The sequence below is a fragment of the Macaca mulatta genome, chromosome 13 (assembly GCF_049350105.2).
Source record: "Macaca mulatta isolate MMU2019108-1 chromosome 13, T2T-MMU8v2.0, whole genome shotgun sequence".
Taxonomy (NCBI): Eukaryota; Metazoa; Chordata; class Mammalia; order Primates; family Cercopithecidae; genus Macaca; species Macaca mulatta.
The window spans coordinates 38,641,805-38,659,992 of NC_133418.1; positions in this window are offsets into that span (position 1 = coordinate 38,641,805).

An 18,188-nucleotide genomic window follows, 5' to 3' on the forward strand; every position below is an offset into this window, starting at 1 on the left:
GCAGATGCTAGAAAGCCAGGCAATCGTAATTCTTTAATACTGCCATGCAAGGAGCGCATACGAACTCTATCTCACTAATCTTTATCATCACCCAGGGAAGTAAACCCACTTTATAGATAAGAAGATTAAGGCTCCTAGTGGGGAAAAAAAAATCTTGCCAACAGAAAGAACAGTCGTGGGATTTGAACCCAGGCCAACTGACCCCAAAAGCCAAGCTCTGAACCACTGTGTCCGCTGCCTCCTGAGAGCTCAGCGACTAGCATCTGGGAGGTGATAACTGGGCCATCTATGGGGCTGGCCTGTGTCAGCCAGCTCTTCCTGCTGTGCTGCCAGCCTGGTGGGCTTCTTGCTGTCCACCTCTCAGCTGCAGCCACTGGCCTCCCTTGGTCCAGCACAATGCCCTTCTAGCTCCTTCTAGTCAGGGTCAGATGACAAGGGCATATAGAGCCCAGATCTTGGTATCCAGGCACTGGGGCCCTCCCTCCTTGCCAGTGGAACATGCCCAGCATTTCCTTGGTGCACACACCACCCGAGTGCAGACAGGACAGCCCTGCAGGGTGGCAGCCAGTGATTAGCTGCTTCTTGGCCGGATGGGATGGAACCTTGGATGCTTGCTACATGAAGCTCTGCATTCCTAAATCTGGAGTCCCTATTTATGGCTGTTCAGATTGTTCCAAAGTAGGTGTGGCACCCATAAGAGAAAGGGAGGAAGAGTGGAAATTAGACTGCCAAGAGGAAACTCTCCTGGTGGAAACAGACACATTATGAATGGTGCCCCCCTGGGGTGGTACTCACAGCAGCACCAGAAAGCGCCACCCAGGGGAATAAGAAGAATCCAGAGCTTCTTCCCACCTCCCATTCACAGTGCTAGCGCTGCCACCATTAACCAGCAGGACATTGGATCCAGAGGACAGTGATGAGGCATCCAGGCAGGAAGCTCTTTCAGACTCTCCTGCAATCTTCCTTCTACCTTCCTCTATTCAAATGGCCATCTCAATTATGGAAAACTGAGTCTTTGGGGCTGGGCAGATGCCAGATAAGGACACTCTCTCCCTGAGACCTGCTGTGTGCACCATCTCAGCACATGCGCTGTATACCTTCAAACCCATGTGCAGAGGGCAGTGCCCAGCGGGTAGGGTTTAGTCCTGACTCTTGGTCAGAGTGGAAGGGGAGAGTGGGGAGGGGAAAAGGTCACAAGGGTTGTCAACAAAAATCAGGAGGAGCCTGGCATGACAGATCTCCACACCACTGGTCAGGTATCCTATCATGTCATTTCTCTGCTTAAAACCTCCCCTTAAATTCTTTTGCTCGGATGTGTTAATGGCTGCTATGAATTCCTTCCCTCCCTGTATGCATGGAGAGATGGACTCTGTCCCTCCATTGCCGTGAACCTGGGCTAGCCTGTGGCTGCTCTGACTAATGGAGCCCTGCAGAAGTGCTGCTGTGCTTTATGGAGACTGGCTGTTTCGGCTTCCTGCCGGTTGGAAGCCTTTAGTTGCTAAGGGAGAAGTCCAGGTGGGTTCTACTGAAGAGAGAGGCCACATAGAAAGCAACACAGTGCCAGACATATGAGTGAAGAAGGCGCTCAGCAGAACCTTATGGGTGCCTCCAGCCCCAGCCTCTAGCTGGCTGCAGCCCCATGGGAGAACCCACTAAAGAACCACCTGGCTGAGCCCAGTCAACTCACAGAACCATGAAAAAGAATATTAAAGGGTTGTGTTAAGCCACTCCAGTTTGGGGTAGTTTCTTATACAGAAATAGAGAACTGGAACATTTGAGTAGGAGCAAAAGTTGACATCTGGTCCCCCATTTCCTCTCTAACCTCATCCCCCAACCTAGCCCATACACTCTGCTCTCACCACACAGGGCTCCCTACCATTCCTCGAATCTACCCAGCAGGCTCCCACCTCAGGGCCTTTGCACTGGCTGTTTACTATGTCTGAAATGCCCTTGGCTCAGGTAGCCTCAGGGTTCGCTCCCTCACCCCTTTCTGGTGTTTCTATGTCCCCTTCTCAGTAAGGCTGCCCCTAATCACCCTCTATGAAGTTTGTACCCTTCCCCTTCAGTATTTTCTGCCTCTTCCTTGTTTCATTTTCAATGGCATTTACTATCATCTACCATACTGTAGATATCACTGGTTGCTTGGTTTCTGTTTCCCACACACTAGAAAGTCAGTTCCATGAGGGCAGGGATTTTTGCCTGACTTGTTTACTGCTATATCCCAGCTGGTAGAATAATCAATAAGTACTTACTGAGTGAATGAAGGCCCACTCCTCTGTGCAGACCAAGACCTGCTCAGCTATTCAGTCAGCTGCTTTGACCAGAAAAAAACAGTGGATCCAGAGACAGAGTTGGTCATGTCAAAGGCACAGCTGCCCTGACTGCCAAGAACTCGTGGTTGTCTTGAATCCACAGTCTTTTCTCTGGCATTGGGTTCCCCCACCTGATCAATTGAGTTGAGAACAATGGATTCAAGTCAACAGTCATTCTTTTTTTTTTTTTTTTTTTTTTTTTTTTTTTTTTTTTTTGAGATGGAGTTTAACTCTGTTGCTCAGGCTGGAGTGCAGTGGCACAATCTCAGCTCACTGCAACCTCTGCCTCCCGGGTTCAAGTGATTCTCCTGCCTCAGCCTCCCCAGTAGCTGGGATTACAGGCGTCTGCCACCACATCCAGCTAATTTTTGTATTTATAGTAGAGATGGGGTTTCACTGTGTTGGCCAGGCTGGTCCAGAATTCCTGACCTTGTGATCCACCCGCCTCGGCCTCCCAAAGTGCTGGGATTACAAGCGTGAGCCACCACGCCCGGCTAACAGTCATTCTTACATTGGACAGATCTTGAGCTGAGCCGGGTACTGTAATGGGACTGGTTAGAAAGGTAAGTTTGGTGACCAGGCATGGTGGCTCAATCCTGTAATCCCAGCACTTTGGGAGGCTGAGGCAGGTGGATCCCTTGAGGCCAGGAGTCTGAGACCAGCCTGGCCAACATGGCAAAACCCCATCTCTACCAAAAATACAAAAAATTAGCCAGTTGTGGTGGCACGCAACCTATAATCCCAGCTACTTGGAAGTCTGAGGCAGGAGAATCGCTTGAACCTGAGAGGCGGAGGTTGCAGTGAGCCGAGATCACACCATTGTCCTCCATCCTGGGCGACAGAGCAAGACTCCATCTCAAAAAAAAAAAAAAAAAAAAAGATAAGTTTGGTGAAGTTTCCGCCACCAAAAGCTCACATCCCGCGAAGAGACCATCCCCATCCCTTCCTTTATCCACCATAACCCTTCACTACCCTCTGTAGAGCATCTGCTTAGGCTGGGGTTATGCAGCAGTGAACAGATAAAACCTCTACCCTGTGGAGCTGACATTCTAGTAAGAGGAGACACAGTCCCCACCTCAAGGAGCTCCAAGTCCAGTAGGAAAGAAAATCCAAATCTGAAGCAGTACAACTAAGGAAAAAGTTGTGGGAATTCAGAGTGTAGCCAAACAGCTCTGGGGGACTTCCTGGAAGAAAAGGCATTTGAACCAGGCTGGAAAGTTGGTGGGATTTGGCCAGGCAGACCACCTTCCTGAGAAATGCCTATGGCTTGCTTCCTCTCCTCCTCCAAACCTTTGCCCTTATGTCACTTGGTCACTGAGGCCTCCCCTCACCACCCATTTCCAGCTGGAACCACCAGCCATTTCACCTTATGACATGCTCTATGCTTTACTTGTACAGCATGTTTGTTTTGTGTCCCCACTTGAAGGAGAGCGGAAGTGGCAGATAGGAGCAGTGCTTGGATGTGGGCAGAGCCCAGTGAGGTTCCCACTGGCAGGTGACATGACAGTGTCCTGACCATCGAGGGTCTGCTAGGGACGATTTCAGCCTCAAGGAGCCCTGCCTAAGGAAGAAACATGGTCGACCCCAGAGGATAAGCACGCTGCCCTGGAGCAGCCAAGTCTCCAGGCTCTCAGCTTCCTCTGCCTGGCATCTGACTTGTCCCTGCCTTCTCTTGCTCCTCTTTCCTCCCCCTGACATGCTACTGTCCCCCAGATTCCTCATTCTGAAGGCTCTGATGGATGCAGGAAGAAGGCTAGGGTCCCTGCTGGTGCTCCGCTCCTCTCCTGTGCCCTATGAGATTCTGTTTCTGCAAAACAATATTATTCATCATATTAACCTGTTTGTTAATGTGAATTTTGATCGCTTTTGTAGTTTGGCTTGTATTTATTTATTAATTTGTTTTGGGCTTACAGTTATATAGAAATTAAAAGCATAAAGCACAAGAGCATAATTCAGATCTTAAGGCTCTGGGACAACGTGTTTCCTTTTGGGACAAGGGCATATGTTACTCAAGTTCAAGAAGCTCTGGGTTGGACACTATCTGAGCTTTCTGCAGCTCTGACTTGGTGGTCTGGAAGTTGAGAGATGCATTCTCTTCCCAGCATCTGCCTCCCCTGTCCCCGACCTCCCCCAACCCCCCACCGCAAGCCTCAGCCTCTTCATCTGTAAATGGAGGCCTCTTCATCTGTAAAAGGGAGGGGGAGGTGGAACGCACAGATCTCAAGCTCTTCCCATCCCTAGTGTCTTAGGATTTGTCTTAACCCTCTTAAAAACCCCAGAGCACAGCAGTGGGGAAAAGTGAAACATTCACCCGTGAGAAAGCGAGCTCCCCTGCATGCCTAACATCCATCGCAGGCAAGAAAAACTGTCTCCCAGGGCCTCCATGAGCCCAGTGAACACCAACGAGGGACCAGCCGGGAGGGCAGGCGGTGAGTGAGCTGCTCATTAGGGCTTTGCTCATCAGGACCTAGTTGTCAACAGCCTAACGAGGCTTGACTTGAGCCAGTGATCTCCTGAGAGCTGTTAGCAATCCCCGCAGACGCGCTTTGCGGCTAGATGTGAAAGAGCTTGCTGACTTCTTCTTCATCTTCTTCTTCTTTAAGGAAAACAACTTTCAGTTCCCCAAGGAGCACATTCCTTCATTGTGAAGTCTTCCCTCCGCATTTCCCCATTCCCTCAGTAAAGAAAGGAAGCAAAAAAGCCTTGGCTGCTGCTTCTGCGTAGGCTCCTCAAACAACAACAGCAAAAAACTATTTTTGCAGCTCTCTGAAAAAGTCCCCACTGATGGCAGCAGCCAGAGAACATGAGGGGGCAGAACAGAGCTGACGCAATGCTCATTTATTAGCAGTGAGGAAAATTAATAAGGCACCAGCTCAAGGGCAGCCCCACAGACCTGGACACCCCAGGGACAGCTGTAGACCTGGTGGTCCCCAGGCTGAGTCCTCAGGATGCCTAATCAGTTGCAATTCTAGATCAGCACAGCTGGAGTGAGGCTTGGAGATCATCTAGTCCAGAGGACAAATGCTTTTTATCACGCATGCCAAATCTAATTGATTGGTAGAAGCTGCCTGAAGCTCTGTGTTAAAAAGGATCCTGAGGCTGCATCTGGGTCCCTTTGGGAATGAGTGCTATAATTGATTAGCAATGTCTGCCATGGATGAAAGAAGAGGAGTGGCAGGATTCACACCATGTGTTTGCCACTCCTGGTCTAGTTCAATCCCACCTTTTTTTTTTTTTTTTTTTTTGATGAGAGAGACTGAGTCCTGATGCCCGTTGTTGGTAGGGCTTTCCCAGTCTTCTCAGGAGTCTGACTCCTGTTGGTCAGTGGCAGGTAGCCTGAATGTCTCTGAGGACTGAAGATGTCAGATCCAAAGACGGTCTCCAAAAAGCCAAAACAACTACTGATTTTAGTTAATGCTATAAACTGCCTGTTTCCTGGAAATAATCGGTAAAACTAGTTGTCTCGTGGAATCGACTGGTCAGTTCAACCAATGTAGGTGATGTATCAGGCCCGGGTAAGCTCCAAGCCAGTGTCTACCTAACATTAGTGGTCAGTTTTGTCAAAAAGAGTTCATGGGGGAGGCTAACCAACTATCTGAGCTCAAGACAACAGAATTCCCAAGTGGTCAACAAAGTTGTTCTAATCAGATGGATCACCGTCTGTCTGATTACTACCAGACAAAGTTGAGTCAAGCTGTTCTAACCATCGTGGCCAGGACTCCACCTCCCTCACCCTCATCTCCTCCTGCCCTTCCAGCCTGGCTTCTTTCCTTTCCCCTCTTGAGCCAGTGACAGACCCTGCTTCCTCTGGCAGAGAATCCTTCTGCGGTGGGTTGAACACCTCGAGAAAGTCTTCCTGACTGACCCTTCCAACACCTGCAGATAGTTCAACTACCTTAGAGCCTCTCCTTCCATCTGTGACCGCTCAGAAACCATTCAGGCCACTCCTCATTTTAAAACTGAGGCTTGAGAATGGAAATGGCTCACTTGATATCATACAGGAGGTAGACTCTTGACTTTAACCAATTGCCCCCCACTCAGCTGGCTCAGGTCTCCTGATTCCAACACCAGGGTTGTGGTGGCTGCCCAGGGAAAATCCATTCTGTCTGGTTCACTGAGTTTCGTGTGTGACTCAGAGCAACACAGATAACTTCTGAGGACTCCTGGAAGTGGGCGGACCTTCACTCTGGGATGGCAAAGAACTTGACATGTGATGGGGGTCTGCAGGGGAGTGTGAGGGGGGCGTGGGTCATTGGTAAGGGGGGTAGGCTGCAGGAGAGGGCTGGCCTGGTATGAACCCTGGGGGGACTGCCAAGGGGCCCAGCCACTACCTCCTGGGAACAAGGAAACAAGGTAGTTTATCGCTCTGGCCTCTGAGTGTTTGTCATACTGCCCCCTGGAAGTCTACCCTGGCATCTTAGGTCCCCAACATTCCCCATCTTGAATTCAACAATCCTCTTTTGGGTGGGGCAGGGAAAACAAGACCTTCCGCAAGGAACTCGGCTAAGTGAAAACTGGCCCTCAGTGGTGGTGGACAGAGCCCAGGTTTTGGTCAGGGATGGTCCTGAGTTGACCCCCGGCTCACCACTTACAAGCTGGGAGCTTGGCTGAGTTCCTTGATCTCACTGGGTCTCAGTTTCCTTGTTTGCAAAGCCAGGATAGAAAGATTACTGGCCCTCATAGGGTTTTTGTGAGGATTAAAGGGAGATTATCAATGTAAAGGGCTGAGCACAGGGCTTGGCACATGGTAGCTAATAACTGCACCTTGAATGTCTCTCCTCTCCTCTCAGTGCAGTACCGTACATGCTTCATTCAGGGCTCTGATCCCACCACACCTCCTTCAGGAAGCCTTCCCTGGACACACTCAGCCCAGAGGAACACACTCAGCTCTGGGGCACTTCCAGGCTCACCTGCCAGTGTTCTATACTGAAAGCCTTGTTTCTCCAAAGAACCCACAGATCACTGGGGGCTGATGTGGTCTGCTGCCCTCCTCGCTCCTGCAAGCTCCCAGCTCAGAGCTGAACACACAGCGCATGCTGATTAACATGGCTGCACAAGCTCCTGGCACCCTCTCCCGGCCCCGGCCCACCTTATTCCCCCAGATCCCCTGATTTTCCAAACCCCTGTCTCATTTGTTCCTAATGCTTCTGTCTCCACGTCTCCAGTGCTCTGTTTGCATGAGGGAAAAAAGTCTACACACACACACACACACAGAGCCCAGAAAGCATCCAGTTGCTCCCGGGCCGGCTGCCAGCGATTGAGTGACCTGCAGCTTCCTCCCCAAATCACATTCCACTGGCACAGATCTTGCCCCGCCTGACGCCAGCCTCCGAACTCGCCCCCAGAGCAAACATTTCCAGTTGGCAGCTCGGCCTTGTTTTTCTGAGGCCCTGATTTGGGCTCCCTTGTAGAAAATAGAAAACAAAATTCATGGGACCAAAAATGAAATAAAATAATTTTTAAAAGGATGGACGGCCGGGGAAGGCATTTGCTCCAAGTCACATGGAAAAATAGAAGCTTCAGGGTGTGCAAAGAGTGTTTAAGAAGCAAACACACATGCTCACCATCCCCCCTGTCCTGCTGGCTTTGCGGCTGTGATCAATTCATTCAGGCTGCTGCCTCCCGCTAAAAGACTTACTCTGTTCTCATTCACAGCTGCGAGGGGAGGACCTGGGAGAAGGGTGGCGGGAGACCACAGATCTGAAAGGGGAGGGTGGTCGGGGTTACAGGACTGTTGTTTGTTCCAAAGGGGAAATTAGAGGAAGAAAAATAAACACGGCCAGCCAGATTTTAACCCCAGTGCATGAGGCGTCCGGGGATGGACAGGGTATGTGTGTGCGTGTGCTGGCGTGTGCACATGCCTGTGGGCGCCGCCGTGTTTGCCTTCTCAAAATAAGAGCTGCTCAGTGGAAAGATGTCATAACCCAGGCTCAGGCGGCGGGGGGACAGGCCAGCCGGGGGGGCCGAGGCTGGCGCCCAGGCCTGCCGATGGGGTCAGGCAAAGGCCGGGTGTCAGAACAGGGGAGCTGTGAGTCAAGGGCCAGGCGTGTGATGCCAAAGGTCAGCCCCCAGCTGGGGCTCAGTCCATGGGGAAGAGGTGGTCTCAGGAGCATTGCTAAGAAAGGATGAGCTCATGGGATGTGGGGCTCATCTCAGCAGGGGAGGGTAGCAATGTGGGGAGGGAGGCCCCAGGGGAGGTCCGTGGAGGTGGAAGGGACTAGGTGAGGTGGCAGGGTGGGAAGGAGGACAGAGAGGTGGTTAGCTGACCGCAGAGTGAGGGCAGATGGCCACCAATCTGGCTGGGTCACAGACCTGAGGAGCAGGGCTGCAAAGAACCTCCTGCCCAGAAACAAGGATGCTGGGAGGTGGCATGGGGAAGGAGATAGGGATCCCAGGACTGAGAGCACGTGAGACCTGGGCTGAGATGTAGGGTCCTCAGCCCAGCAGAGTCCCAGATGTGTTGTCAAGCATCAGGCCAGGAGTGAGTGGGCAGTCACACGAGAAGCCGGGCAGGTCCTTCAGCTTGGGAAGCCGTGAGACAGGGCGAGAGCAGGCAGCTCAGAGCTGGCATGAGGACCTGTGTGGCTGGGTTGCTTCTCCATGGTGCCAGCTTCTCCATACAGGAAAGATCCTGGCACCTTTAAGGGAGCTGGCAGTACCAAAGAGATCCCAGAGTGAGGGCCTGATGGAGTCTGCAGTGGCTGTAGGTGCTCAGCTTGATGCTCAAGGGCTCTGAAGCAGGAAGGTACACAGCCCAAGAGGGAAGATCCAGTATCCCCCAGAGGGCGATGGCAGGACCGCCTGTGTCCTAATCACATGGGGTATGTAATAAAATGTACCTTTCTGCCATTCTTCCTACCTGCTGGATCAGAACCCGTGTGATTGGGCCACGGAGGAGCTGAACTTTAGATGGCCAGCCATGGGATTCTCCTGCACATTCAAGCTGAAGAATCCCTGCCTGAGCTGACGTTGCCAAATCCTTTGACCTTCCTGGCCCCTCTTCTCTGGCTGTCCACTATCTGTCCAGACCCTAGGAACCACAGGACTTTCCACTTTTCCTCTACCACAGTCTTCAAAGACAGCAGTCAACAAACCTTTCCCAAGGGTATTTTGACTTTGATTCTGAATCTTTGTGAACCCAAACAAATGAGTCTCTAATGGTGGAAATCCGGGCCTGGAGAGAGCCAGAAAAAGAATCTTGGGAAGAACATGGGGTGCCTTCCAACCAAACCTCAAATTCACTGTGTATCTGGGAGGCCCCAAAGATAGTTTTTTAAAAAACATGTTTCCTTAACTTATCAGTTCTCAGAATAGTGACTTGGTTCTTTTTTATTGTCATTTTGAATTCTTGGGTTTTTACAATATTTAATGTGTTTCAGTTCATTGCAGGATTTTTGTATGTTTGTTTCGGTTTGTTTTTGAATGCACAAATAATCCCATTTTATCCAGTGGGAGCTCCTTCAAGTTGGCACCTGAGTCCTTCTGACATGCCCCTCATGGTGTTTGATCACTTTCTCACTTTCTGGTTCAGGATGTTCTGGGCTCATCTTGTATATTTGTTGCTCCAGACCTGGAAACAGGCAATTCTCCAAGAAGCCTTGGTTCCCTTCAGTGAAAAAAGATACTTAGAGACCACAGTTTGGGCACTATACGTGCTCAACCAGAGAGAGCTTCTTTTCTTTTTGTTTCACAATCTTCTCGAATAACTTGAGTCTGGGCCAAGTGCATCCGAAGGACACCACATTCTGCCCCATTAAGTGTGTTTCTCCTGGATCCCAGGCTGTCTCTTCCTTGGAGGTAAGCTCTGCCCACCTGAAGCAGCCTCCTTTCTTTTTCTTCTGTCCCCAGAGATTAACCTCAGTCTCCAGGGCTGGTCCATCAGCCCCAAAACCCGCCCCACCATCTCTTTTGGGTGTGTACTGGAATGTGAGATGCACTGAGAGAGTTGCTTACCTCTCTATGCCATAGGTTCTTCATCTGCAAAGTGAGATTTTAAGGATTTTATTTTTCTTCTTTTAGAGTTAGGGTATCATTCTGTCACCCAAGCTATAGTGCAGTGGCACAATCACAGCTCACTGCAACCTCCAACTCGTGAGCTCAAGTGATCTTCCCACCGCAGCCTCCCAAGTAGATGAGACTACAGGTGCACACCACCACACCTGGCTAATATTTTAATTTGTTTTTAGAGATGGGGATCTTGTTATGTTGCCCAGGCTGGTCTCAAACTCCTGGTCCCAAGTGATCCTTCTACCTCTGCATTCCAAAGTGCTGGGATTACAGGCATGAGCCACTGCACCTGGCCAAAAGTATTTTAAATGAGATAATTCAAAGTTCTTAGCACAGTGCTTAGCAAATAGTGAGCACTAGAATACCATATAGATTTGTATTATTAATAGTGTCTGCCAGGGGAACCTACAAGGTCTTTATGTGTACAAATAGAATTTCTGGCAGACTTCTCCAATATTCCCCAGTAAGAGGGTTTGTAGATCCTCCCACCTTGCTGTAAAACAGAGACACAAAGGAATTTCTGCCACATTAGACCGTTTGAAGGAGGGAGCCCCCAGTTGGGAAAGGGGCATTCAAAAGAAGGAAGAAGACTATGGAGGGATGTCTTAGGCTGCAAGAAACACACAAATGTGTGTGGAGGATGGTGGGCACTGCAAAGCATGTGTGGGGTAAGAGGAACTTTGTGTAAATATAAACCAGAATCGCAGGATGGCAGGACTGCATGAAATTTTAGCCTGTGGGATCTGAGGCAGCTCTAGGGACCGGCTCCCCACTCCCCACTTATTGACCAGCAGTCAATAAGCTGGTCACAGATATTCCTGTTTCTCCTCTTTCCACACAGACAGTAGCTTTGCACGACTCTTCCATCTTTAAAATTAGGCACAGCCATGAGGTTTGCTTTAGTCAATGAATTGTCAGCAGAAGGGGCATGTGTCACTCTAGATAGAAGCCTTAAGGGCAATGTACAATTGGTCAAACTTCCTTCCCCTGCCTTAGCCTGCGTTCCCGTGTGACTGTGGTGCACAGAGGCTTCCCTGCTGACTTGTGATGGACAGGTCATGTGTGGTCAAGAAGAAATTCTTGTTGGGCTTAGCCCCTGAGATTTGGGGTTGTTTCCACAGCAGAACCTAGCACGCCCTGTCTGATTGCTCTCTATCTGCTTCTCAGTGGCTTATCCCCTGTCTCAGGCAGTCTACTTCCCTCTGTGAATCTGCTCCATCCTCTCCTCATCCTTTCCCCTGACTCTAGGATAGCTCTTCTTTCCTTGGAGCCTTGTAGCTCCTCATCTCCGCTTTCACGTCACTTCCACTTGCCTGACATTCTTCTAGGGCCCATCTCTGCTTTGTGGCTTTACCTGTAACTGTCATTCTTCAGGATCTCTTACTTCGGAGAGACAAAGAAATCCTCTGACTGCCCCAGCGCATCTCTTCATGCCAAGCTGCACGTCAGTTATTGCTGGCTGTGCAGCAATAACTGGCTCTCTGGTCTCGATCCCAATCCCTGGCCCAAATGGCTAGAAAGGACGAGGACAAGCGACGGTGGTGCTATTACAAGATACAAAACACAGCGCCTGCCCCAGGATTTGATGGGGGCACAGCCACATGGCAGGGGCTATGAGTGGGCAGATACCAGGCCTAGGGAATGGGTGAGAGAGAGGGAAGGATGTTTGCGTTTAAGCACTAAATCAAGTTAACCTTCCATCTACAAGATACTAAACATCTGGCTGAAACAAGAGCACTTTGACAGAACATCTGGATATGCACTCGGCACAGTGTGCAGCAGCTGGATCCTTGGCAGCATCTGCGGGAGTGACTGATGTGGGGTCTCCTCCGTGTGTTTAACATCACATTTGTGCTTTCCTTTGCCTGTAACAGAAAACCAGACTCACACTGGTTTCAATTTTAAAAGGGAAATTTTTAGCTTGCTGGGCTGAAAAGTCCAGAGATGAGGCTGGCTTCAGGTTAATCTAACAGCTGAACAATGTCACCAAGGACAGCTGAACAATGTCACCAAGGACCCAGTTTCTCTGTTTCCTGACATCAGTTTTATCCCCAAACTGGCTCAGGTCTCAGAAAGGCTGCCAGAAGTCTGCACAGTTTCACTTATCTTGCTAACATCAGAAAAGTGGGTTCATATTTGTCCCCCATGTTGCTAGCAATAAAGCCTGACACCACCTACTCTGATTGGACAGGACTGGGCCACATGCCACACTGATCCAATCACTGTGACCAAAGGGTAATGGAATGTGCTGACTGGCCTAGTCACATGCTCCACCTTGGAACCAGAACCATGCAGTTCTGAAGCCAATTTCTTCCGAACTGCATGAAAGCCGGGCGCTGTGGTTCACGCCTGTAATCCCAGCACCTTGGGAGCCAGGAGGATTGCTCCAGCCCAGGGGTTCAAAACCAGCCTGGGCAACATAGCAAGATGCTGTCTCTACAAAAAACAAAATAAAATAAAGTAAAATAAAATAGGTGGGCATGGTGGCACATGCCTGTAGTCCCAGCTACTCAGGAGGCTGAGGTGGGAGGATCACTTGAGGTCAGGAGGTCAAGGCTACACTGAGCCGTAATTGCACCACTGCACTCCGGCCTGGACAGCAGAGCAAGACTCTGTCTCAAGAGGAGAGAGAGGAAAAAAATGAACTGCATGGATTCCCAACACAAGTTGGAGAATGTTGGGAAGAGGGAAAAGGGCCATGGAGGTATATCTGCTGCTAGACACAGGGTTGGGGCGGGGGTGAGGCAAGTGAGGAGCCTAGGGCACAGAATTTAAGAAGATACTCCCTCTCGGGGTCATGTGTGGACCCTGAACTGTCATAGCCCTGAAAGGGAGCATCTCCTTAAATGTTGTGCTCATTTAGACATGACATTTGCCTCACCCTAGTGACACTGTGAGCCCTGGCGGCACAATAAATTACCCCAAAACTTGGTGGCTCCAAACAACAAACATTTATCATCTTACAGTTTCTGTGGGAAGGGAATTTGCAAGTGGTTTAACTGGGGGTTCTGGCGCGGGGTGTCTCATGGGGTTGAGTCAAGATGTCAGCCAGTGCTGTAGTCATCAGAAGGCTTGCCTGGGGCTGGAAATCCACTTCCAAATGACTCCTTCATGTGGCTGTTGGCAGAAACTGAGATCTCAGTTCCTCCTCATGTGGTCTCTTCATAGGACTGCTGGAGCTTCCTCATGGCATGGTGGCTGGCCTCCCTCATAGCAAGTGGTCCAAGAAAGAGCAGGGTGAAAGCTACCCCGCCTTTTAGAACACAGTCTCAAAATTCATACAGCATCATTCTGCTACTTTCTATTCCTTTGAAATGAGTCACTAGTCCAATCCATATTCAAGAGGAGGGGAATTAGCTGCCACCTTTTGTAGGAGGGAATGCCAAATAATTTGTGGACATATTTTTTTAATTTTTAAAAGTGTTATTTATTTTTTGTTTGTAGAGACAGAGTCTTGTTCTGTTGCCCAAACTAGAGTACAGTGGCACGATCATAGCTCACTGCAGCCTCAAACTCCTGGGCTCAAGTGATCCCCCCACCTCAGCCTCCCAAGTAGCAGGGACCACAGGCATACACCACCATGCCCAGCTATTTTTTTTAATTTTTTTTTTTTTGTAGAGATAGTGTCTTGCTGTGTTATCCAGGCTGATCTCAAACTCTTGGCCTCAAGTGATCCTCCTGCCTCAGCCTCCCAAAGTGTTGGGATTACAGGTGTGAGTCACTGCACCCTGTCTGTAGACAAATTTAAAGGCACTCCTTGAGACAATGACAAGATAACTGGGTCACTAAAGATGCTTGAATTACGGCTTCCTTACTTCCCATTATCTAAGACTGAGATAATACATATGCTTTATCTCATGTGCCAACTTTGCTTGATTGGTAATGACTGTCTGAGAGAGTTAAGATTGATTGTTAATGTCTGCTCTTGGCCAAACCAACACTCATTGCTTCCTATGATTTTGATAACAGAATTTGTCTTTGTTCAGGATCCAGCTGCAGTGTGCTCAGAGAAGGTGGCTCCCCCATCATGAAGCAGGATTGTCCTAAACGATCCCTCCCATGGGAAGGGGTAATCTCGTTTGCTTTTGCCAGCAACTGTGACATAGTTTGGCCAAGATAAGGGGAGTTCTGATGGAGAGGTTCCGGAAAAAGTTTTCCTTCCGGATTAAATGGCAGTGGTGGGGAGAATACTTCCTTTGAAAGCAGTTTTAGAAGGACATAATGCTTGTAGGTCAGGCTGCCACATGACTACGCAAAGGAAAAACTATAAGAATTTCTAGGAGATGGAGCCAGAGCCCAGACATCATGGAGCTGTTGGGTTAACTGACCCTGGAACTGCCCTCCTCTGGACTTCTTGTTTTGAGCAATAACAAATGCTCTTATTGGCATTCTAATGGGTTTTCAGTTATGGGTGGCCCAGTGCAAGCTAATCGATATGTGAGATAGTCCCATATATCAAGATGGTTTTATGTTCCTTCATATACCTTGAAGAAAACCAGACAAGTTCCTTCCTGGCATCCTGCGAGAATATGACTCAATATGACTTATCATGTCCTTCTTCAGGATCACACGGCTGTCTGGAGCCTCTTCTTGGCTAAGTAGGAAAGTAGAACCCTGCACTTTGTCTTCTTTCCTTCTGTTAGATGCAGATCTTTTTCCAGAGACCTTCACCAAGGAATCCAGAGCCACTTCAGGTCTGGGGCCCAGTGAGTGGCAAGTTCATTGATCTCTGGGGAAAGGGAAGGGCTTTCGGCCCTCAAGAAACTTGTTTATGATAGACCCCTCAGACCCAGTCACCCAGGAGTGGGGACCAGGGATGCCAGGGGTCAGGTCTGGCAAGGGCGCTAACTGCTCCAGAGAGCCTACCCCGTTTCTCTTCCTGTTCCCTCTTCTCCTTCCAAGAGCTTCTCTTCCTCTCTACTTTCCTCGGCCCCAATATCCATTGTCTCCTTTTGCATTGAGACTGCTATTCTGGACACATGGATGCTCAAAACCGAGACTGCATTTCCCAGCCTCCCCTGCAGTTGGGGGCAGCCGTGGGAAGTGTATTCTGGCCATTGAGAGGCAGGGGGACGAGTGTGTCCGCTCCTGCGCTGGGCCATAAAGTGGGGTACAGTACCCTTCCTCTACCCTGCTGCTTGAAATAGACTGTTGTGTTTGGGGGTGGGTATGTTTGTTCATGAGGATGAGGATGACACCCTGAAAATAATGGAAAGAGAAGGCTCCTGGGCTCCCACAGCAGCCCTGGACCTCCTACTTCTGATTGTTATCTAAGTGAAACTTCCATCTTGTTTGTTTGAGCCGCTGTTATGTTGGGGTCTGTGTTACCTGTAGCCCAGAGCTTTCTCTCCCCTCTCCTCCTTTCTTTCTCCTCCTCTCTCTTCTTTATATTGTTCTCTTTTCTCCTTTTCCTCCTTCCTCCCACTCCTTTTTTCTCCCAATCCCCAAAGCCGCTCGCCTTCCCCTCCTCTCTTCTCTCCAACCCACTAGCTTCTTCCAAAATGGCAGGTGATGGGCACAGACACCAAGAGTACGGAGAGCCTTCCTGCTCCCTGATCCCTGTGAATGTGTCCCTGTCCCAAAGGCCCTGGCTTGCTGGGGATTTGCTCCCACCCAGGGGAGCCTCCTGCCGTGTCCACCTCTGTGCTCTCAGGATAGCCTGCACCCAGGGAGGAGGCAGAGAGCCAGCAGGGCGCCAGCCTCAGGCAGCCTGTCCTGTGGCCCAATGCCCGGTGTCCAGCTCCTGTCTCATGATTCTGCAGTGACCGCTGTGGTGCCTGGAACTGGACGCTTGCCTGGGCTGCAGACCATCTGGCTGTGCCCTCTGGCTTCCCCAGAAAGGGATGCTCTTAGACGTCAGGAAGCTGACGCCAGCCTGCTAGGAGCTGGCCATGTCTAACTCTTTATTCTTCAGCCTCAGATATAGACTTTGCCTGGGGTGGGTGATGGTGGCAGGAGAAGAGAAGCCGAAGAAGATTCCTCGCCACAGAAACTTCATGAAAACCACTGTGCAGGCCTCTGTGACTTCCCCTCCCATCCCTGCCCTCTGGGCCCCCATGCCAGCCCTCTGTCCCTGCTTAGCCCACACAGGCGACAGATGGTGCCTTGAAGACAAGTCCTGGGATGGGGCCCAGGGTGCCGGTGTCAGCTGTGGCCGGGCGCTCCCCTTTCATCCTCCGGCATGTGGCTGGGATAACCCCAGCTCTTCACCTGGCTAAGCAGGGCTCATCAGGGCAGAAGGGCTGAGCTGCATGAGGCCACATGCAGGGATTTAGAACCTTTGGGAGTGGAGGCCCAGCAGGGAGAGGAGAGATGGCCAAGGCCCCAGGGTGGGCAGGAGAGTTAAGAGAGGCCAATACTGGGCCCCGCTTGCAGCCAGTACCATGAGTGCAGGGCCTCCACTGGATTCAAACCACAGGGAATGCATGAAGGACACCCGTTTGCCTCCAGGCTGCTCTCAGAGAAGCTGGCCTCTCCCTGGGCCACCCTTTTGTTCTGGACTCCAACTCAAAGCCAGTTTTTGACAAGAAGCCAGGCTGGGAGCAGCTTCACCTGGGCACCCCCAGATCACTGACTGCCTGTGCAGTTCATGGTGGTGTGATGTCAGGTCAGAATTCTCCAGACGCTTTCCATCTGGAGTCAACACTATACTTGCAGCTGCTCCGAAGGCCGCGCCCTGTGGCCAGCCATGGATGGGATCGAGTGTCCGTCCTTCTGGAGGCCGAGCATAGGGCAGGCTTCGGAAGAACAAATTCAAAGGCGGCTTTTTTTCAAAGGACAAACTGAAAGCCAGTAGAGGCTGAGGGAACAGAGAAGCACTTGTGGGGTGGAAGGGCAGAAACTCTGAGCCCAGAGGGAGCAGGAGAGGCCTGCCAAGCCCAGGGCTAGGCCAGGAGTGCTGGGGAAGCATGCTGAGGGGGAAGCTGGAAACCATGGAGAGAGAAATGAATGCAAAGAGGAGTGTACCTCTCTCTCTCTCTCTCTCTCTCTCTCATGCACACACGCACACATATGTAATTTCATACCCCATCCCATTCTCTATGTTCTTTGAGTTTTGCTCTGCCAGGAACACCCTCTGTCCACCTGGAGAATTCCTTTCACTCTTCAGAGGGCCACTAAAATATCACCTTCTCTGTGAAATGTCCTCTCCGGGGGCCCCTCCCTCTCCCCAAGCCGATTTATCAGTGCCCTCCTGGGGTTCCAGTGACCCTACCACCCCACCGAGCTCACACTACTGTGCTAGCGGATGGCCTCACAGCCCACGCATCCAGCTCCCTGACCAGGAGGACCTCAGGGCAGGCCGAGGAGGCCTGGCAGAGCTCAGGCTGAGCAGACCAAGACACATGGTCACTTCTTTGCCCAGTGCTGAGCACACAGCTGGGGCTCAAACAAATATTAGTCATAACTATTTGGCCAGGGCCAAATAATAACTGTTTGATTGTTATTGGTTGAATGTACATCCGTAGGCCTTTATCATAGGCCCACATGCAACCCCAAGTCACAGAGGTCTCTCCCGCTCTCTCTTCTGTGTCTTGGAGTTATTTGGTGGTTGGTCTTCAGTGTGGGGGAAAAGTTGCAAAAAAAAAAGCAATCGAGTTTTGTTGGAACAAACCAATGAAACCAAAGCTGCCCAGATGTTCCCGCCACCCAAGAAGCCTAATGAGGAAGAGGGAGGCCTGGGAGCCTGGAGGAAATTCCTTTCTGCACCCACCCAGACACATGGTGCCAGGCAAGGTGCAAGCTGCTTCACCTGTCAGAGCCTGGTAATAGCATTCACAGCGTTGTTGTAAGAAACAAATGAGATGACAGATGACAAAGTGCTCGGCCAAACAATACAGCACGCCCACAGAATCGTCTCATGCAGCCCCA